Raw genomic sequence first — 20,402 nt, 5'->3', positions numbered from 1 at the left:
AATGATATGGCACTGGGGAGTCATTAGAAGTATAAGAAGTGGCATGTTATGGCCTTTGTATCATGTTCTATTATTGATTTACTTTATGCCTGGAACTATGCAACAGGGGAGAACAAAATTATGCAGTAGGTTTCCCCAAATGATGGGGCAAGATCAGGCAAATTATGAAGCATAATGCAGCATGCATTATTGTGCGGAAAAAAACAGCAATAGAATCGCATAATTCCTGTGGCCCTGACTTTCTGTATTACAAGTACAAGCTTGTCGTAATGTGTTTGGGTGTCATTGCATTTCTGGCTCCAGATTCCATATCTGTTGATAGTTGGAGATTCAAGTCCAACATGGTGGAACATCTGTTGCTTGGCTCTTCTTAGTTACATAATTAAATCTACAAATCACTGATTTATATTCTGCAACCATTAACAACTCCATGCATCAGTCTGGAAAAGTTAAGATACTTGTATAGTGTTGTGATGCACTTTTTTAAAAATCACCATAGTTAACAAATGTATTTCACAACTTCTGAGATTCAGAGTTTACTTTTTAGGTCTGGCTGCACATCGCAGCAGTCACCTGACCATATGTGATCAACAGGAAAAGAGCTTTAAGAAGCACACCTATGAAAGGGGCTTTTGTCCACATGCATCAAACTGAATTGCATTCGCAAACGGTGCGAATCGCAAAATTCGGCCGTTTGCGAATGCAATTCATTGATTTGGGTTGCATTAACCTTTTTTGCTTTTTTCACAATTTAATAAATCGCAATTTATTTGCGATTTCTTAAATTGCGATTGCATTTAAGAAATCGCAATTTTGCAATTTCTTAAATGCAATGCATGATTTTTGTTAAGTTAAAAAATCGCAAATAGTAAGTGGTAAATTACCATGAAGTTAAACTTCATGCTAATTTGTGAAAACTTTCAAAAATGCACAAAAGTGCATTTTTGAAAGTTTCATTTTACACACACACATGCCCTTGGGGCATGTGTGTGTAACAAGTACTTAAAGGTACATTTCAGGGGTGCAGGGGGGGTCCTTTGGACCCCCCCTGCACCCTTGAAATTGCATTCTCATTTTGCGATTCCTTAATTGCGAATCGCAAAATGAGAATGCCTTCACATTCATTCCTATGGGCCTCTAGGCCCGTAGGAATCAATGAAAAGGGATTCCTTAATTGCGAATCGCAAATTGTGAATCGCAATTAAGGAAAATTAAGAAATCGCAAAAAAAAATGCGATTTCTTAATGCATAACCGTTTGCGAATTCTTAATTGCGATTCCTTAATTTTCGCAATTAAGAATTCGCAAACGGGAAGATTGATGCATGTCGCCGTTTGTCTCCGCCCACATGTTGGTTACCTCGGGTACAATATTTGATTCAGCAGAAGGCGTGTGCTGCCATTGAGAAACAGTGCTGGTCGAACTCCTGTTGGCTCCTCAGGCCTCTCGCCGACTCCTGCTAGCTCCTTGTTCAGCCTTGCTTGCTTCAATTAGCTTAGTTACCCGTAACCCTACCCATTCCTGTCTGAGCTGAGCGCACATCCTCTGGATCAGGCAATGCTCCCATTGTCTTCGCCGGGCCGTACTGGTCTTACCCAGTCTTATGAAGTATGGTTCTCCAGCTCCGCTCCACAAACAGTAACTGGGTACCCGCAAGTCACATCACCCCAATTCGGTTCTGAAAGTGCTCTCCTAAGTCCTAAGGAGTATAACTAGGGACCCTAGTTAAGTCCTTAGGACTTAGGAGAGCACTTTCAGAACCGAATTGGGGCGATGTGACTTCTAGGGATAAGACGTTTTTAGGACGTTCCTGCCTCTGAGCGCTTGATAATGAACGTAGGGAAAACACACGGACAAACAAAACAGTAACCCTCAGATATCGCCACTCGCACAATACAACCCCTCAATACATCTGTGCCAAACCATCGCCATCCGTATTCACTATTCACACCAGTCCCATCCCCTGCACTCACGCCGTGCCAGCCTCCTTCATGTCATGCTACCAATCTGACTTACAGCTAAAGACTGCCTAAGAACAGCAAAATGCACTTCAGCCGAATATCCCAAGATCAGGATGGCCCACAAGAAGCAATATATGGGGTAGGGTTCCCAGACCTATACATAATGATTATGGTATCGGCCCAGTAAATAGATTTGGTATATGGCCAGGTGATCATCAGAATGCGTCCTTTGCCTGTACCCCTAGAACAGACTGGAACACAATGAACAGGTGGGGGTCTGGTGTACCGCCAAACGATCGCGGGGCTGTGGAAATGGCTTTGGCGCCTGGTCGGATGATGAGCAGTTTCCAACGCGCCCCAACACCCCACTAATTAATTAATTAATTAATTAATTAATTAATTAATTATGTGCTTGTATAGCGCTGGAATCACTCCCGAAGGGGTACCTCCGCGCTTCGACCGCTGCGAAACCCTTCCTGGCTTTCCCTGAGAGATGGTCCCTTAATGGGTATCTCCAGGGTGAGACCAGGCATCCCCGGCGGTCTGGTGGGGCCGTTAGTGAAGATGAGGCAAGCTAGTGCCCAGAGTTGCCGAGTGTGATCGCTGATCAGAGTGGGCACCGAGGCGAGAGAATTATCGAGTCCGCTGACCCTGGTCCAGAAACCTAGGTGGAATGCAGTAACAAATGGATGGGGACTGGGGGCCCCAACCCATGAGTGGGGATTTGGTACAGCGAATAGGTTTGGTGTCTTGGCAAATTTAAATGATTGCGATTGACGCATGGGGGGACCAAACACGAAAACAAATGGAGTTAGGGCACCACCCTTAATAAGTAATAAGAAAGCTAGGGCCAGAGGACCCAGAACTGGTAAAATAACGAATGAGATAAGTCTGGTAGGGCGCAAAGCGTAGGCCGTCCCAGATAGGGATCTTGTACCTGACCACATCCCGGTCAAGACCGTTGATGGCTCCCTTAAGGAGCATGTCAGTGTTAATGAGAAAGATATCACTCATGAGCAGCTAAGCGCAGCAGAGCTAGCGGGTAATTTACCAGCTAATGGAAGCCCCCTTCGACGAGTAGAAGAGGGGGTACCCTTGGCTGATTCTGCAGCGCAGCGAACTGTAGAAATCTGCAAGATATTAAGTTGGAATGTAGCGGGTCTCAATTCCAAACGTAATGATAAGGTGTGGTCAAGCTTTGTTGTTAGACACAATATTATTGCTTTCCAGGAAACCTGGGATATAAATGATAACTCTTGGTGGGATGGGTACACTAGCTTTGCTAAGGCAGCTATCTCTAGCCGCACTGGCAGAGCCAAGGGAGGCCTGTTAATGCTATTCTCCTTAGAACTGAAGGGCTCCCTAAAACAGATTATTACTGACTCGCACAATATTCTTATTGTAGAGAGAGAGATCAACCCTGTTAGGAGATCTCTATACATTAATTTTTATAATTCAGGGAATAGGGACAATACTGGTAGTATCTGGCGCTTCATCTGGCGCTTTGTCCTCGTTTTAAGCTCAGTAGGATGGGTGGTCGATCTTACCGAGTACTGGCCGCTGGCCTGTGGAATGCTCTACCAGTGCATATCCGTGCACTGAATAATCTTACTGTTTTCAGACGTATGATTAAAACTTTCCTGTTCCCTGCCCTCGACTAGGACTCCTTCCTTTCTATTCTGTTATGTTCAGTACCTGTTCACGCGCCAGGACGCCCCTTCGCTGGGGCAGCTGTGCGCGATATAAAAATAAATAACATAACATAACATAACAATATTGCCATTTTAGACACTATACTAAGGTCAGGCAGTCAGTATACACAGCCTGACACAGAGTATATTTTATTAGGTGATTTTAACATTCATCCCTGCATGTTAGCATGCAGTTCAAATAATAAGGAATGGGGCGAAGACCTCGAGGGACCTCACTTTGAGCACACCTCAGAAGGAGAGGAGTTAGAAGAGATTATGGCAAATTTTTATTTGTATGAACCAGAGGGCGACCGAAGAATAGCTACATTCACTGGTACAAATCCAGGCACCATAATTGATTACATCTTCATCACGCAAGGTATCTTAAACCAGGTGATCTCTTATCGCACCGTGCCATCCCACCAGAGCGACCATAACCCCGTTCAACTTGAAGTAGCCTGGGGAGATTATATGGGGCCATACCCGGGGAAAGTGAGAATGGCTAATACTTTGTGTACTTCTGATCAGGGTAGGAGAATCAAGTGGGCCAAAGTGGTCCCAGAAAATTTTTATGCGGAGGTTTTCCGGAAAATTAAGAAACAGGTTGAGGTGTGTCAGAATCCTTGTGCTTTGGGCTGCGAAATCATAGGGGCCTTTGAGTTGATCTGTGGTCAGGTGGCCGAAGACCTCCTGGCGAAGCCAGTGAGAGGAGCACCGAAAAAGAAGCGCTGGTTTGACACCGCGTGCTCCAATGCACATAGGTCTCTGATGGTAGCCTTAAAAAAAGTCCCAAGGGTAAAGGGCGAGATTGTTAGATTAAGGAAAATCTACAAGTCAGCCATTAAAACAAGAAAGGATAGAATCAGACGGGAAGCTTGGGAAAATCTCCTATCCATGGCCTGAAAGATAGCCGAAAATTCTGGGAAATTATCAAACAACCACTTTTCTCTGATCAAGTAAATGAGGCTATGGATTGTGTCATCCCAGATGACAAGTGGTTGTCCCATTTTAAAAATGTATATGGGGAGAATGATCAGGTAACCCAAGATATTTCACTGGTCACTTTAGATGCCACACCAATACATTTTCACAGTACAGAAGTGGAGAAAGCTATTTTGGGCCACAACCAAGCATAAGGCCCCAGGCCCTGACGGGGTGCCAGCTGATTTCTTTTTACACTCCCCGAAGCTGTGGGCAGAGGTATTGTCCAATGTCTTTACCGCCGTCAATAGTAACCCTACTCCATCCTCCTGGGGCATCTCAACCATCGTCCCTATTTTTAAAAAGGGCCAGCGGGACGATCCCGGGTGTTATAGGCCCATATCCCTCCTGGACTCCTCAGTGAAGATCTTAGGTAGAGTCCTTTTAGCCAGGTTGAGGGAAAACGTCGAGAACTGTGGGGGCTTATCTGAGATCCAATATGGGTTTAGAGAAAGGAAAGGCACAATTGAACAATGCTCTAACCTACACTTGCTCATTTCGAAGTATACGGTGGCCAAGGAGGGGTCCCTATTTCTAGCATTTATGGACCTCTCCTCGGCCTTCGATCTGGTGAATAGGGCAAAGTTATGGATGACATTGCTGAGGATGGGGATTGACGAGGCACTAGTAAGATTTATGGCCTCCCTACATCAGGAGCTGTTTGCGGCTGTGCGGGTTACTAACGAGGGTAGGTGTACGTCCCTTTTTAAATACCTGAAGGGGGTAAGGCAGGGATGTATTTTGGCCCCCTTGCTGTTCACCATTTATATCAATGGGTTGGGTGTACATTTGGAGGAGAAGGAAGCCGACGTCCCGCGTGCAGGAGCTGTTAAGATCCCAGCGCTCCTGTACGCGGACGACGCCGTGCTAATTGCGCGCACGTGTGTCGGCCTTCAACGCCTCTTAAATGCTTTTGGTGCATTCATGGAACAGCTTGACCTAAAAATAAACGCTAGCAAGTCGCACACCATGGTGGTGGGACGAGAAAGCAGCAAGAGGAGATCTAAAACCTTCACGTGTAGAGGGGACATGGTATCTAGAGTCTCCACTTTCCCCTATTTAGGGGTCCTGTTTGACCAGAAAGGAACCTGGGTTCCTCAAGTGAGGGCGAAGAGGTTAGCGGTTATCAGATCATCAGCTGCGCTCATTGGCTTTGCGGGTAGGTTGGGTGCTAGGCCAATGGAAGCTCTGCTAAAAATTTACAAGAACAAACCGGTCGCCATCGCATCATATGGTTCACCACTCTGGGGCTATGTAAATGTGGAACCAATCCAGAGAGCGGAGAACAGATTTATACGAACACTTCTCTCTCTGCCGCAGTCAACACCAACTTACTCTATACATATGGAGGTGGGTTTAGATTTTCTCACTGATGGGTTGAACATGGCCCCCCTGATCTTTTGGTTAAAGACGTGGCTCAATGAAGACCTACCATTGAACTATAAGATTATCGCCGACGTCTTGTCCTTAGATCACTTTAAAAAGATTCCTTGGCCGGCTTATCTGTCGAAGGCATTCTCAGACTTGGGGAGACCTGAACTTTTCACTGCCCCCCAAGATATCAAGGCACGAGATATTGATCTTGTTAAAAAGCACTTTATGGAGAGGGCGAGAGCATCACGTGAGGAAAGGGAGCTTGTGAAACCATCAGTAAGGGTTCATTATTTACTTGTTAATTCATTTTCCTTAGCACCGTACCTTGGTTTTGTTACAATCCCATTCCACAGGTTTCTTTTAACTAAGTTTAGATTTAATTTGTTACATTTTTATTTAGGCTCTTTTAAAACATGGGAAAAACCGGAACTAGCTCCACCCTGCAGCTGTGACCATTTTTCATTTCAAGACACTATGCATTTTGTTATGTTTTGTGGGTTTTATTTAGAGCCCAGGAAAAAATACCTGGTACCAGTCATGAAGGAGGCGGGTTTCACACAAGTGAGACCGGCCCTGCTCTATTTGCAATCATTGATTAACCCACGCATTACCTTTTGTATGGCGAACTTTTTGGTTGCTGCAGCTAGGATAAAAAAGCACACCCACTAGTCCCATTGTCACCCCTTTTTTAACCCTTGTAGGCCTAGATCTGTATTAATGTATTAATGTAATTGATGGTATGGTTATATTCTATTGTGTATGAAATGTTCCATAATTCCCTGCATGAAATGTTTTTAATCTCTTTGTATGACTTTTAATTAAGTCGAATAAAGATAATTTGACTGATTGACTGACTGCCTAATGCAATGTTTAGCCATGTCACACAGCAGCGCGGCTGCAGGCAGGGCAGCATGACTGAAAGTAAAAATAAAATAAAGCAATACAACATTGTGCTTTTATTTTTGTGAGAGGTAGGGAAGGAGGAGAGACAACATGAGGGAGGAAGGATAGGCATGGAGGGCAGCACAGACAATGCAGGGTGTGAGAAAAAAGTGATATGATGCGGCCAGCAGCGCCAGCGTTATAGTGCTTTTTTTTGTTATTGTGGGTGGAGGAGCATAACAGACAACAGAGGAACAAGCACAACATGGACAATGGAGGTAGAGCGGGTTATGGCTAACATGTGCAACAGAGAGAGGACAGGTGAGGGGTTGAGACATGGACAAAAGAGTGCACTGGCAACACAGAAAATTGATAGGCAACACAACCATCAGAGTGGAGGGTGTGTTGGGGGTCAGTACGGAGAACAAGGGGGTGGTGGGTGGAGGGCAACACAGACAACTGAGGAAGGTTGGATTGGCGCAGCATGGACAATGAAGGGAGAGCAGGTGGGCAAGCGGCTTATGGCAACATAGGCAGTGGACAGGGGGCGGGTGGGAGGTCAACAGGAATAATGGAGGAAGGGTATGTGCAGTGGGGACATGAACAGAGGAGAGAGAGCCAGTAGGGGGGACATGAACAAAGTAGATGCAGTGAGTGGGAATTCAGGGCATATGCAAACTATGCAGTGCCTGAACTTCTCTTGTATAGGATATCGAAAGAACACATGGTGAGGATGGACAGTTTTGTGAATCAGTTCAACAGTCGTCACACAACTATGTGGAAACATATGCTTTTTCTGAATTCCTAGTGGCGGTCAGGCTCGCTCGCTACGCGCCGGACGGGGGCTGGTCTGGCAAAATTTGCCAGGGCTGGTTTCAGTTCCCAGTCCGGCCCTGGTTACCGACGCCTGAGCACTGCACACATGGCATATGATTTTAGATGTCCCGCCCGTGAAGCAAAGTGCACATTCTGTGGCCTAATTGGTCATTTCAACAAGGCATGCAATAGGAAGAAACCACAACATGTAAAAGCAGTGGTAGACGAAGAAGATGAGTTGGATGATGACACAGATGAAGACATCAACATGTACATCCTCAACATAGACGATGAACAAGAAGAAGTAAAGAAAACAGGAAAAGGAGCTAAGACAAGAAAACCGATGTGTACCATGACAATTGGTGGGGTGGAAATAAACATAGCTGCAGATTCAGGCTCACCTTACACCATCGTGAATGAAAAGGTATGAAAGGCAAAATTCAAAGAGGTGATCGGTGAGAGACTCAATAAACCGGACATAATTATCAAATCTTTTGAGGAAAAACTAATTGAAATATTAGGGTACAGGACTCTCAGGTTCATATTCAAGAGTAGAGAGGCTCAATGTAAACTCTATGTATCGAAGGTAGCACCATCTGTACTTGGATGGATGGACCAAGGTAGTCTAGGAATCAAGCTGGATCCTAACAGCCGTGAGCCAGTGCTTAGTATGACAGACGCAGACGACTACGCAGAATCTCAAAGTAGAATGCCTATCAAGACCGACAATGACACTAAAACAAATGAAATGGATGAGTCACGCATAGCAAATGTCAGGGAATGTTCCAGCAAAATAACAAGGGATGAATGGTTGGAGGAACAAATGAAGAACAAAGACATAGGAATACCATCCATGCCTTGGTAAATGATTGGCATCGACGTAATTGGACCGGTGTCTGACGGGAATGAATTACAATATATAATGGTTATAATTGACCACTACACGAAATGGCCAGAAATAAGGGTAAATAAAAAAGCTGATTCTCTGCACGTGGTCAAATTCTTGGAAGACATCTTTACGCCTGAGGGATTGCCAAAAAAATTAGTAAGTGGTAACGGGGTACAATTCACCTCAGACATATTCAAAGGATACATGAAGAAGCACCACATCGAACACATAACAACGTCAATATACCACCCTGCGGGCAACGGAGCCGTAGAGAAATTTAACAGAGTACTTGAAGGTAACATTCTGATAGCCACTTCAGACCAACTGGACTGGAAGAGAGAAATAATGAAAACAGTGTGGGCTTACAGGATAACGCCGTGCAAGTCTACTGGCAACAGCCCATTTGAACTCATGCGCGGACGGACTCCACTTACAAAGGACAATGTGGGCTGGGTTAAGGCTGCCCGCAGGGTACACTGGTCTTCAGTGAAAGAAAGACTAGCTCTAGCACAATCTAGGAGCAAGAGTTACGACAACAAGAAACCTGGGTGCAGGGAGGTGGAAATCAAGGCTGAAGATGTGGCGAAGGCAAGAAGAAGCAGACACGTCGGCAAGGGTCAAGAGAGATACACCAAACCTCTTACCGTTCGTGAAGGGTACTGCAATTCTGCACGCCTGAGTGATGGGAAAGCCTGGCGTTTCTCAGCATTGTCAGCTCGCAAACATCCCGGAAACGATACAGTGGGCAACACACTGTTTAAAACTACTGCAGAGCAATCCGGAACGCGGAAGGGTAGTACGGCAAGACAATACTTTTCTGACACTGAATCTGACATTGAACTTCCTGCAACCCTAGGGCGGAGAAGTGATGATGGTGAGCACGAAGGCACCCGACCAGAGGACTGTTTAGCCTCTTCATCCAGACCTGCAGGCGCAAGGCGCAGGCTACCTGCCATCCCGGTCTGTGACCTGGCGCAACCTATGGACAGAAGCAGGGCTGGTGGACTGTTGGGACCGCCAGCTAAACTTAAGGACTCTATATGTGGGTAGCGGAGCCTTATGCTCCCTTCCTGTTCTTGTTGGTTCCAGTTCTCCCCAAAGAAGGGGGATGTGTTGTGTTCATAATACATGTGTCCCTCTTGGGACACCTTACTCTGTGTGCTCGCCAGTGTCCCTGCGAGGACACCGTACCAGCAGTGAGGTCACCAACTGATAACTGTCAGAAGTGACAGTTACCAGCTGATCGCCGAGCTGACTGCAGCTGCGCTCCACGTTTGAGGAGCATGTGTGTTGGCCTTTGAATAAAGGAGTTAACTATCTACTTCTTGTTTGTTATTCTTAACACCTACATGATTTATTCAAGATTTTATGTCCTGATCTACAAAGGAAAAACCTCGTGATTTGTTGTTAACTTCTAGTTGACAATCTACTCATCTTTTAACCATCTATCAAGTTTGATTTCATACTGCTGTTTTCATCTTCATCATTACAAGAATTCATTCAAGCAACATTGGGCAATTCGGGAAAAAGGTACTGTGCAACTTTCTTAACCTTTTGAATGACAGCGGTAGCGCACGATTTACACTCGGACGCGCGTACAGTTTTAAATATTCAGTACGCGCTAGACTGTAAATTTGAGCAAACGATAGCTAAAAAAGTTTCGAGGTATCAGAGCGCTGCATAGAGACGACTTCAAGCATAGAAGCCGCCCTCTCGGCCTGGTCCAAATCTTTCCCGTAGGTGCCTGATGGAGCAGGGTTTCGCAAAAATGAAATCTGCTCGAACTGAGTACCCCCATAATACGTACTAACAATAAGAAGATATAGTAAAATTAACGTGCACCCAACATGAACATGGGGATACTGCATTGCGCATGCCTGAACCAACACGGAAATGAATAATAATGTAATAAATTTGTGGTTCAAAAGAAATTGCATGAATGCATGTGTTTCAGTATTTAGCATATTGCATTGTGCTATGAAGTAATGATTAATGCCGCTTTTCGTACTAGGCTTATGCTAGGTAACATTAATGGGAAACAGTGAATGGTGGGAGGTGAACAGTGATGGTGTCATTATCACATAATTAATAAATGTTCATTTCTATTTAGTGTGTTGGAGGAAGACGCCATTTTAGTTAACTTTGCTATGGTGGCAGGGGGACCTGTTAGGAGCGAATTTGTTCTGCAATGAGGAGAAAAAGATGTGCTGTGCACCACGGATGACATGAAGGAGTGAAGGTCAGTGTGTCAGTCGGCTGCCAACTACTGTATCCAAGCGTGAGACCGGAGTTGTTCTCTGCGAATAACTTTAAATCGTAAGAATATGAAAATGAATGTACATTTCTAACTTTTGTGGGGAACACTTGAACAAGGTGAGATTCAGACAATGGGAACTGTTGTACACAATAAAGTTGTTGAATAAAGGTGAAGTCATAGTGCTGTTACAACGCCACCCCCCCAGCCCACCAATCCCTGTGCGAGTTAGAGGTTAAAATGCAACATTTGAGGGATTAACATGTCAATGTAGACTATAATTAGGATGCCTTTAGGGTGTGGTTTAGAGAAGCTTTAGAGAGGAGAGAAGAGGGGAGATGCGTCACTGTTTGTCGGTTTGCAGAGAGGCCTAGCTGTTCCTGTCCTGTCCTGTCCTTATATCAGGTGCTTCCTGATTCCCTTTTGGGGGAACCCCCATCATCTCATGGGTCCAGTGGGAGGTTTTTCCTACAGACCGATAGGTTTGTATTTAGCCTATAATGCTCTCAGAATCTCAGCATTAATGTATTTGTCTCTGAATCTTTTGTCGCTCCACCTATACACTGCGTCTACAATATATTGATATGCATTATTTTAGATGAACCTATTGTCTCTTCATCTATCGCTCCATTAGGTATATTATTGTTTGGCATAATCATTTGCTGAATCTTTTGTCTCTTACACTATCCACTCCTTCATTGCATAATGTCATTGCATAATGAGTCTGTATAAAATGCATAATTTCTCCTGTCATGAGATTCGATGTTTATAATTGTGACCTAAAGCAGATGAGCATTTACCTTTAAATTGAGATAAAAACTTTCTTAATTAACCTTACCAAGAGTCTGCAATTCATTTTGACTAAATGGTTGACAATTTAGTATTTATCATTACCATCAACTATTCAACTAATTGGTCCATCGACCAAAATAGACGGAAAGTTGATATCAAGATTAGTTATTTAACGGATGACCCAAAGGGATCTATAAAAAGAAATATTTGATGAAAGGAAACAAATTGACCTCAACGCATCAGGGATACTGTGTGAATGCGTATGGGACATTGTAGTGATGTTGTTGAGTACCGATCCCTGATCAATTATTGGTATTGGTGCTGGATCAGTTTCTGTGGTAGCAGAGGACAGTTTAATTATTGATTAGTTTGGTAATGATTATTGATTGTTGGAAAGTGGGTTATTGGTAAGGGCAAATGTAGGTCTGCCACTGGCAATAGGGCCACTAACACATGGGAGGCCTCAGCATGGGTCTTAGAAAATTATTCCTATACTCAACCCTTGGTAACGTGGCTGCGAGAAGACAGGCTTTACTTCAAAGGCAGGTATGTAAAACATTTAAAAACACCAATTCAGGATATAATTATGACACAAATCATAATAAAAAACCAACACCAATTTATAAAAATAGGGAATATTTGTATCTTTGAAATGACACCAAAACGACAAAACTCCAATGTAGGGAACCAGAGATATGAATTTTCAAAGATTTAATAAAATATAGCACTTAGAAGATTACAGCACTATATTGTGATGCCTGCTCGCGATAGACCGGGCCAAAGTCAACGTTTCCAGCCGGGCGCGATGGAGTCCTAAGAGGCTACAGCTCGCGGCAGGTCCCGGTCTCAATTTCTGCCTTCACACTTAGAAACTTTTCTAGAGTTTTTCTTCTCGAGGCCCCTTGAAGCTCCCAGCCAGTCCGGATTCGGTGAGGGTTCGCTGGCTTGACTTGTGACGAGGTCCTGGGTCAACTTCCCTGGAGCGGACTTCGAAAATTTCTCAAGATCGCTTCAGCGGGGCAACCCAGGAATCCAGGCCGGCACGCGATGGAAGGCAGGCGGCCTGGGTCTCGCGGTTGCTCCCAGTCACCTTTTCTACGAGCGGACTTAGAAACTTTTCTTGAGCTTTTTCTCGTGGTGTCTCTTGATGCTCCTCATGTGGCCGGATCCGGTGAGGGTTCGCCGGCTTCAGATTTTCTCTAGTCCTGGTCAATCTCTGAGTAAATTATTTTGACCACACAAGCGCCAGAGTTCTGAGCTGAGTAGTCGACGGCGCTTCAACCTGATCAATTTCAGGTCTTCAAAACGACAAAGGTCACTTGATTTGGGAGTAGTGCAAGATGCTGCATACATGGAGGCCAGGGGGGTGGCGTTAGATGGTCCAACACGAGGAGGCAGTTAAAGGCAGAAGAGGCGAAACGATCCTTATTATAAGCACACAGGTCCGGTGTAAGAGTTCACAGGGGTAGAATCACTCCGGGGGTCCACAAGATCCAAGTAATGAAGATCTGGATTAGTAATACTGGCTGCAGAGAAAGTGGGGCTGTGCAAGTGAATTAGTGTAATATTTTAATACAGATTGCCAGTCTGAGGAACGGTCATTAAATACTAGGGAGGAGCGGCCGGTGGACCAATAAAGCGTCTGCGAGGGCCGGTGGGGTCAGGCCTTAGAAATCTTTGCACAGAAAAACTTCTCAGCAGGGCATTTCTTACTTCAGTAGTTTCAAGCAGCAGATCTGGAGGGCTCTGCCGCTCTCAGATAATTATTCCACATTCTCTGGGTCATGCAGGAGGTCACTTCTGACCAATGGGAGCAGGGTAACTCCTCAAAGTTATGACCACATCCTGTAGAGTGTGGCAGTATTCGGTCCCAGAGTGCATCAAATCTTCCAAATCCATAATGGCTGATTTTCCAGCAAGGAGGTAAGAGCTGGCTAAACACACCCTTGGGGAGGCTAATTTACGTAGACTCTCCCCCCTGCACCTGCTCATACCTTCCATAATCTTGTCATCTGCCTAAGGTGGGAAGTTCAGAGTTGAAATTCAACAATATGATATTGTTGGATTCATTAAAACCATTCTGGGAAGTCTTTGAATGGCATTTCTATCCTTCTCCTCTCAAGAGTTATTAATCAATAACTTTCTACCTTGTTAACCTATGTAACTGGGGATTTGCAATGGGAAAAATGACTTGGGCCATTTTTCCAGCACCGGGACTTACAAAAACATATTTTATAAGTACTTGCCTTATATCTACAGGAACCCCACCCCATGTGCAACTAGGGGAGACTTTAGGGGGTTCTGAATCTGTAGAAGTAGTGCAGATTCTCCCACCACAGTGCTCCTAGCATCAAAGTCGAATTTGAGCAGCACTTTACCACGATGTAGGGAGTGAAATATGAAATTGTGAAATTTCACTTTACCCCGGCATATAAAAACTCATTTTATTAGGGTTTACCGTATAAATATCTGACCCCCCCCTGGGATATCTAGGGGAGACCCTGGGGGTCCCTAATATGGCAAACAATCATAGGTTATCCATTTATAAGTGCCCCAAACACCAAAGTCCAGTTTGGACACCATTGACTTTTAAAAGCAGTCCTGGCACCCAGGGCTGTTTTTAAACCGACCTCAGGCCTCAGCAGTGCACACATGCAAGTCCAAAAATAGCTGTTGGCCTCTAAACTGCCATGCCCCAGGGTGCTGGGGACTTATAGGTAGTTTCAATCCCCTACCCTATTAGATACTAGGGGCCTACATGGGAGGTCATGCCAATGACAGGGGTACCCCACCATACCATTGTATACCCTAGTGTATGTAGGTGTTTTAACTGTATTCTAATGTATCTCTTTCAGCATAGCACTGGCCCTGGGACTGGTTAGGCAGAGCCCAGGGTCAGTCAAAATCAGTTACCTCCAGTATCAGTCAGAATAAAGTTGGGAGGTGCCCAGGGCAAATGATGACTTTGCAACATAGCCCCCCCTCCTCCCCCCCCCCCGACGAAAGGTGACCCTGGTAGTCCTCATCAGCTAAGTGGAAAAACCTGGAAAGTCCATCTGCATTTGCAGGGGCAACCCCAGGTCTGTGTTCCGGATCACTGACATAATATCGACGTCAAAAATATCGAGATACCAAAATATCGACTGCCTATCTTCAAACAGGTAAGTACTAAAATATCGACTCCAAAATATCGACTTACAAAAATATAGACTGTCAACATATCGATTTTTTTCAATGTCTTAAAATTAAGTTAAAAATAATATATATAAATATATTTAATATAAACTTAGAAATAATTATTAAATAAATGTAATATTCATAAATAATTAATATAAATTAAAAAATGATATCACCAAAAATAATACATATATATATATATATATATATATATATATATATATATATATATAAAAACATATTATTAAATAAACATAATATAATATAATTTAATTTAATTTCATTAAATTAATTTAAATTTAATTTTACTTTATTTTTACACTGTACCCCTAAAACCCAAAACTGACCCTGAACCCTAAAAATGCCCCTTTACCCAAAAACTAAAAACTGACCCTGAACCCTAAAAATACCCCTTTATCCAAAAACTAAAAACTGACCCTGAACCCTAAAAATACCCCTTTACCCAAAAACTAAAAACTGACCCTGAACCCTAAAAATACCCCTTTACCCAAAAACCCTGAACCCTATAAATACCCCTTTACCCAAAAACTAAAAACTGACCCTGAACCCTAAAAATACCCCTTTACCCAAACAGTAAAAACTGACCCTGAACCCTAAAAATACCCCTTTACCCAAAAACTGAAAACTGACCCTGAACCCTAAAAATACCCCTTTACCCAAAAACTAAAAACTGACCCTGAACCCTAAAAATACCCCTTTACCCAAAAACTAAAAACTGACCCTGAACCCTAAAAATACCCCTTTACCCAAAAACTAAAAACTGACCCTGAACACTAAAAATACCCCTTTACCCAAAAACTGAAAACTGACCCTGAACACTAAAAATACCCCTTTACCCAAAAACTAAAAACTGACCCTGAACCCTAAAAATACCCCTTTACCCAAACACTGAAAACTGACCCTGAACCCTAAAAATACCCCTTTACCCAAAAACTGACCCTGAACCCTAAAAATACCCCTTTACCCAAAAACTAAAAACTGACCCTGAACCCTAAAAATACCCCTTTACCCAAAAACTAAAAACTGACCCTGAACACTAAAAATACCCCTTTACCCAAAAACTAAAAACTGACGCTGAACCCTAAAAATACCCCTTTACCCAAAAACCCAAAACTGACCCTGAACCCTAAAAATACCCCTTTACCCAAAAACCCAAAACTGACCCTGAACCCTAAAAATACCCCTTTACCCAAAAACCCAAAACTTAAATTTAATTTCCAAAACCAATTACTTTTATTTACGAAGTAAATTTTATTTAATGGTCAATTATTAATTATATAACAAATTTAATTAATTAACATATTTAATTAGTTATTATTAAATTACTCCCCACCCTATCCCCCTATAAACTCACAACCCACTACAGAAATTAATTTACTAATTATTATTTATTTATTCTTAAAATATGAATAATTACCAATTATATTTTAATGATTTAGCATTAATAATTAATTAACAATTATTATTAATTTACATATTTAATTAATTAAATATAATTTACTTCCCACCCTATTCCCCTATAAACCCACAACCCGCTACAGAAAATATTTTACGAAAATATAATTATTGATCAATTAATCAATTATTATTAATTACCAATTATATTTTAATTAATTAACAATTAATTAATTAACAATTACTATTATATTACAGATTTAATTAATTATATTTAAATTACTTCCCACCCTATTCCCCTATAAACCCACAACCCGCTACAGAATAATATTACACAAAAAATTAAAAATATTATTAACTTACCTTAAATTCGATATTTTTGTTGTCTATATTATGTCTAGTCGATATTATGTCCATTCTATATTTTTGATTCGATATTATGTCCATTTTAGTCGATTTTTTTGTTGTCTATATTATGTCTAGTCGATATTATGTCCATTCTATATTTTTTACTCGATATTCTGTCCAGTCGAAATAAACAACTCGATATTATGACTGCACACCCTGTGTTCCACTGTAAAGTCCATCCCCTGTAGGGAAATGGACCACCTTAACAGCTTGGGATTCTCCCCTCTCATCTGCATGAGCCATTTGAGAGGTCTGTGGTCAGTTGGAACACGAAAGTGAGTCCCAAACAAATATGGTCTCAACTTTTTCAAGGACCACACCACAGCAAAAGCCTCTCTCTCAACGGCACTCCAACTTTGCTCTCTGGGAACAAACCTCCTACTAATAAAGGCAACTGGCTGATCAAGGCCCCCTTCATATAGCTGTGATAACTCTGCCCCAATCCTTTGCTCTGAAGCATCTGTCTGAACCACAAATTCCTTTGCGTAGTCAGGGGCTTGTAGCACTGGTGCTGAACACATAGCAGCTTTCAGAGTGTCAAAAGCCTTCAGACACTCTGGGGTCCAAATAACCATTTTGGGCCTCTTTTTAGAAGTGAGTTCTATTAGTGGCCCCACAATGGTCCCATATTTTTGAACACATCCTCTGTAGGATCCTGTCAGTCCAAGGAATGCCCTGACCTGAGTCTGGGTAACAAGAGCTGTCCAATCCAAAATAGTTTGGATTTTAGCTTGGAGAGACTGTACATGGCCCTCACCTACCAGGTGCGCAAGGTATACCACAGAACTCTGCCCTATTTGGCACCTACTTGCCTTAATAGTTAGGCCTGCTTGCTGCAAGGCCTGCCGCATTTCCCTCAGGTGTCTTAAGTGATCCCCCAGGTAGAACTGTATACAATTATATAACTCAGGTAAGCTGCATTGAACTGTTCCAACCCAGACAAGTCCCTGTTCAGCAACCTTTGGAAGGTGGCAGGCGCATTCTTTAAGCCAAAGGGCATTACCTTGAACTGATAATGTCCCTCTGGTGTGGAGAATGCTGACCGTTCCTTTGCTCCATCAGTGAGGGCAATCAGCCAGTAATCTGAAGTCAAATCAAAAGTACTCAGCAGCCCGTAACCTGTCAATGAGCTCATCAGCTCTAGGTATAGGGTGAATGCCAGTCTTTGTGACCGCATTCAGTCCTCTGTAGTCCACACAGAACCTTAACTCCTTGGGTCGGGTCCCCCCTGAGGATTAGGTTTGGGTACCAGTACCACTGGACTGGCCCATGGACTCTGACGGTTCAATTACCCCCAGTTCCAGCATCTTAGCAACCTCAGCTTTAATGCTGGCTCTGACATGGTCAGACAACCTGTACAGTTTAATTTTGACAGGTAGGCTGTCACCGGTGTCAATGTGGTACACACACCACTCAGTGATGCCTGGGGTCAAAGAGAACAGGCCAGAAAACTGCTCCAGCACTTGCTTACAGTCTCTGTGCTGCTGGTCTGTCAACTTGGGAGAGAGTATTACCCCCTCCTCTGACCCATTTTGCACATTAGTGGAAAGGAGGTCGGGCACAGGCTCAGTTTCCTCCTCCCCGCCTCATCAGTTACCAGTAACATGGTCATGTCTGCCCTGTCATGGTGGGGTTTCAATCTATTCACATGCAGGACCCTATGACGGTTCCTGGGGGTGCAAAGGTCAACCAAATAAGTAACCTCATCCTTCTTTTCTAAGATTGGATAGGGCCTACTCCATTTGTCTGGCATGCTCCAACCCCCACTCCAATTATCCTGGAGTATACTCAGGCATAATAGTCTTCTTATCATACCAGTGCTTCATGAGCTACTGGCTGGCCTCCAGTTTCCTGTTTACCTTGGACATGCCATTCTAGATCTCAGGCCTAGCACTTAGTCAAGCACTTTGCCCTTTGCTTCTTTAAGAGGCTTCTCCAAAGACTCTATCAGCAGGCTTAATGGCCTCCGCACAGGGTGTCCAAACAACAACTCAGAGGGACTGAAACCAATCCTTTTCTGTGGTACCTCCCTGTAGGCAAACAGTAAGCATGGGAGGAGAATATCCCATCTCCTGCTGAGTTTCTCTGACAACTAATTTATCATGCCTTTCAGGGTTTTGTTGAACCTCTCAACAAGACCATTTGCTTGTGAGTGATATGGGGAGGTGAACTTGTAGTTGACACCACACTCATCCCACATAGCATCCAGATAGCTAGTTTGTGCCCCTATCTGACATCACCTCTTTTGGAAAACTCACTCTGGTGAAAACAACAAGCAGTGCTCTAGCCACAGAAGGAGCATCAATGGTTCTAAGAGGAATTACTTCAGGGGACCTAGTGGCATGGTCCACTACTACTAAGATATAGCTATTCCCAGATGCAGTAGGTGGGTCCAGGGAGCCAACAATGTCCATCCCCACCCTTTCAAAAGGAACCCCAACAACTGGCATTGGTATTAGGGGAGACTTTGTCTTGCCCCTGGCTTGCCACTGGCCTGACAGGTGACAACAGCTTCAAAACTCCTTTACATTTTCAGACATATGGTGCCAGTAGAAATGGTTCATCAACCGGTTCCATGCCTTTGCCTGTCTCAAATATCCTGCCAGGGGGTATCATGATCCAAAGTCAGCATGAACTCTCTGTACTTCTGGGGCACCACCAACCTCCTGGTGGCCCCTTCCTTGAGGTTTCTGGCCTCAGTTTAAAACAGTCCATCTTCCCAGTAGATTTTGTGATACCCACTTGTGAGAAGTTGGCCTGCCATATGCTGTCCACTATTCTAGTGGGCACCTTGCACCAGTCCAAATGATCCCTTATTGATGGTAGGTTAAAGACAACCTTATAGAAAGCTATCCTAGTGGTAGCAGTGGAGAGCAGCGTTCTGGCTAAGTCTTGAAGGAATGTAAAGCAGCTTGTTTTACTAGTCTATAATCTCATGTAATAACCAAATGAAAGGAGAACCACGCCAGGTATATATAAAAAATATATGTATTTATTCTAAACACATCCCCTTAGTCTCTTTATGAGGCTAGTGGCAAAATAACCCTTTGTTGGAATGGGTTATTATGAAAGATGAATGAATGTTCGAAATTGTCCATATAAATTATAGCCAGGTCAGGTGCGAAGGCTGCCCCCATCGTGACCCCCTTGGTCTGAACATAGTGGTGGCCCTGGAAATAGAAAAAGTTATTTTTTATGGCTATTGATAGTAGCTGTGCAATGAAATCAGTGGGTACCTCCACTGGTGCTGGGCGCTGGTCTAACACCTTCCTGATGACTTCAAGAGCGGGGTCCTGGGGTATACTTGTATATAGGGAAACCACATCACAAGTCACTAATAGTTGGTCTTGAGGTTGGAATGGATGGTCATCAACCAGGTTTATAGTCTGCAATGTGTCCCGAAGGTATGCTTGGGTGTTCTCAGCGATTGGCTTTAGGAAGAAGTCGATGTACTTACATATGGGCTCAAGGATCGAGCCGCAGCCCGATACTATTGGTCTGACGGCTGGATTGGACATATCCTTGTGGATTTTGGGTAGGGTATATATTGTCGGGATGCGTGCGTAGGTTTTTCTTGTTGAGAAAGTCAAACTACAATTGACTCAAGAAACCCATACCCAGCCCTTTAGATGTCAACTCCAAGATTACATTGGATAAATCCTTTGTTGGATCAGCACCAAGGCGGGCATAACTGACCCCATCCTGTAATTGTCTCATAATTTCGGTTTTGTCGGCCTCTGTGTCCTGAACCACTATGGTACC

The sequence above is a fragment of the Lissotriton helveticus genome, chromosome 3_1 (genome assembly GCF_964261635.1).
Source record: "Lissotriton helveticus chromosome 3_1, aLisHel1.1, whole genome shotgun sequence".
Taxonomy (NCBI): Eukaryota; Metazoa; Chordata; class Amphibia; order Caudata; family Salamandridae; genus Lissotriton; species Lissotriton helveticus.
The sequence above is the reverse complement of the archived record's forward strand: the minus strand, read 5'-3'. Positions refer to the sequence as shown.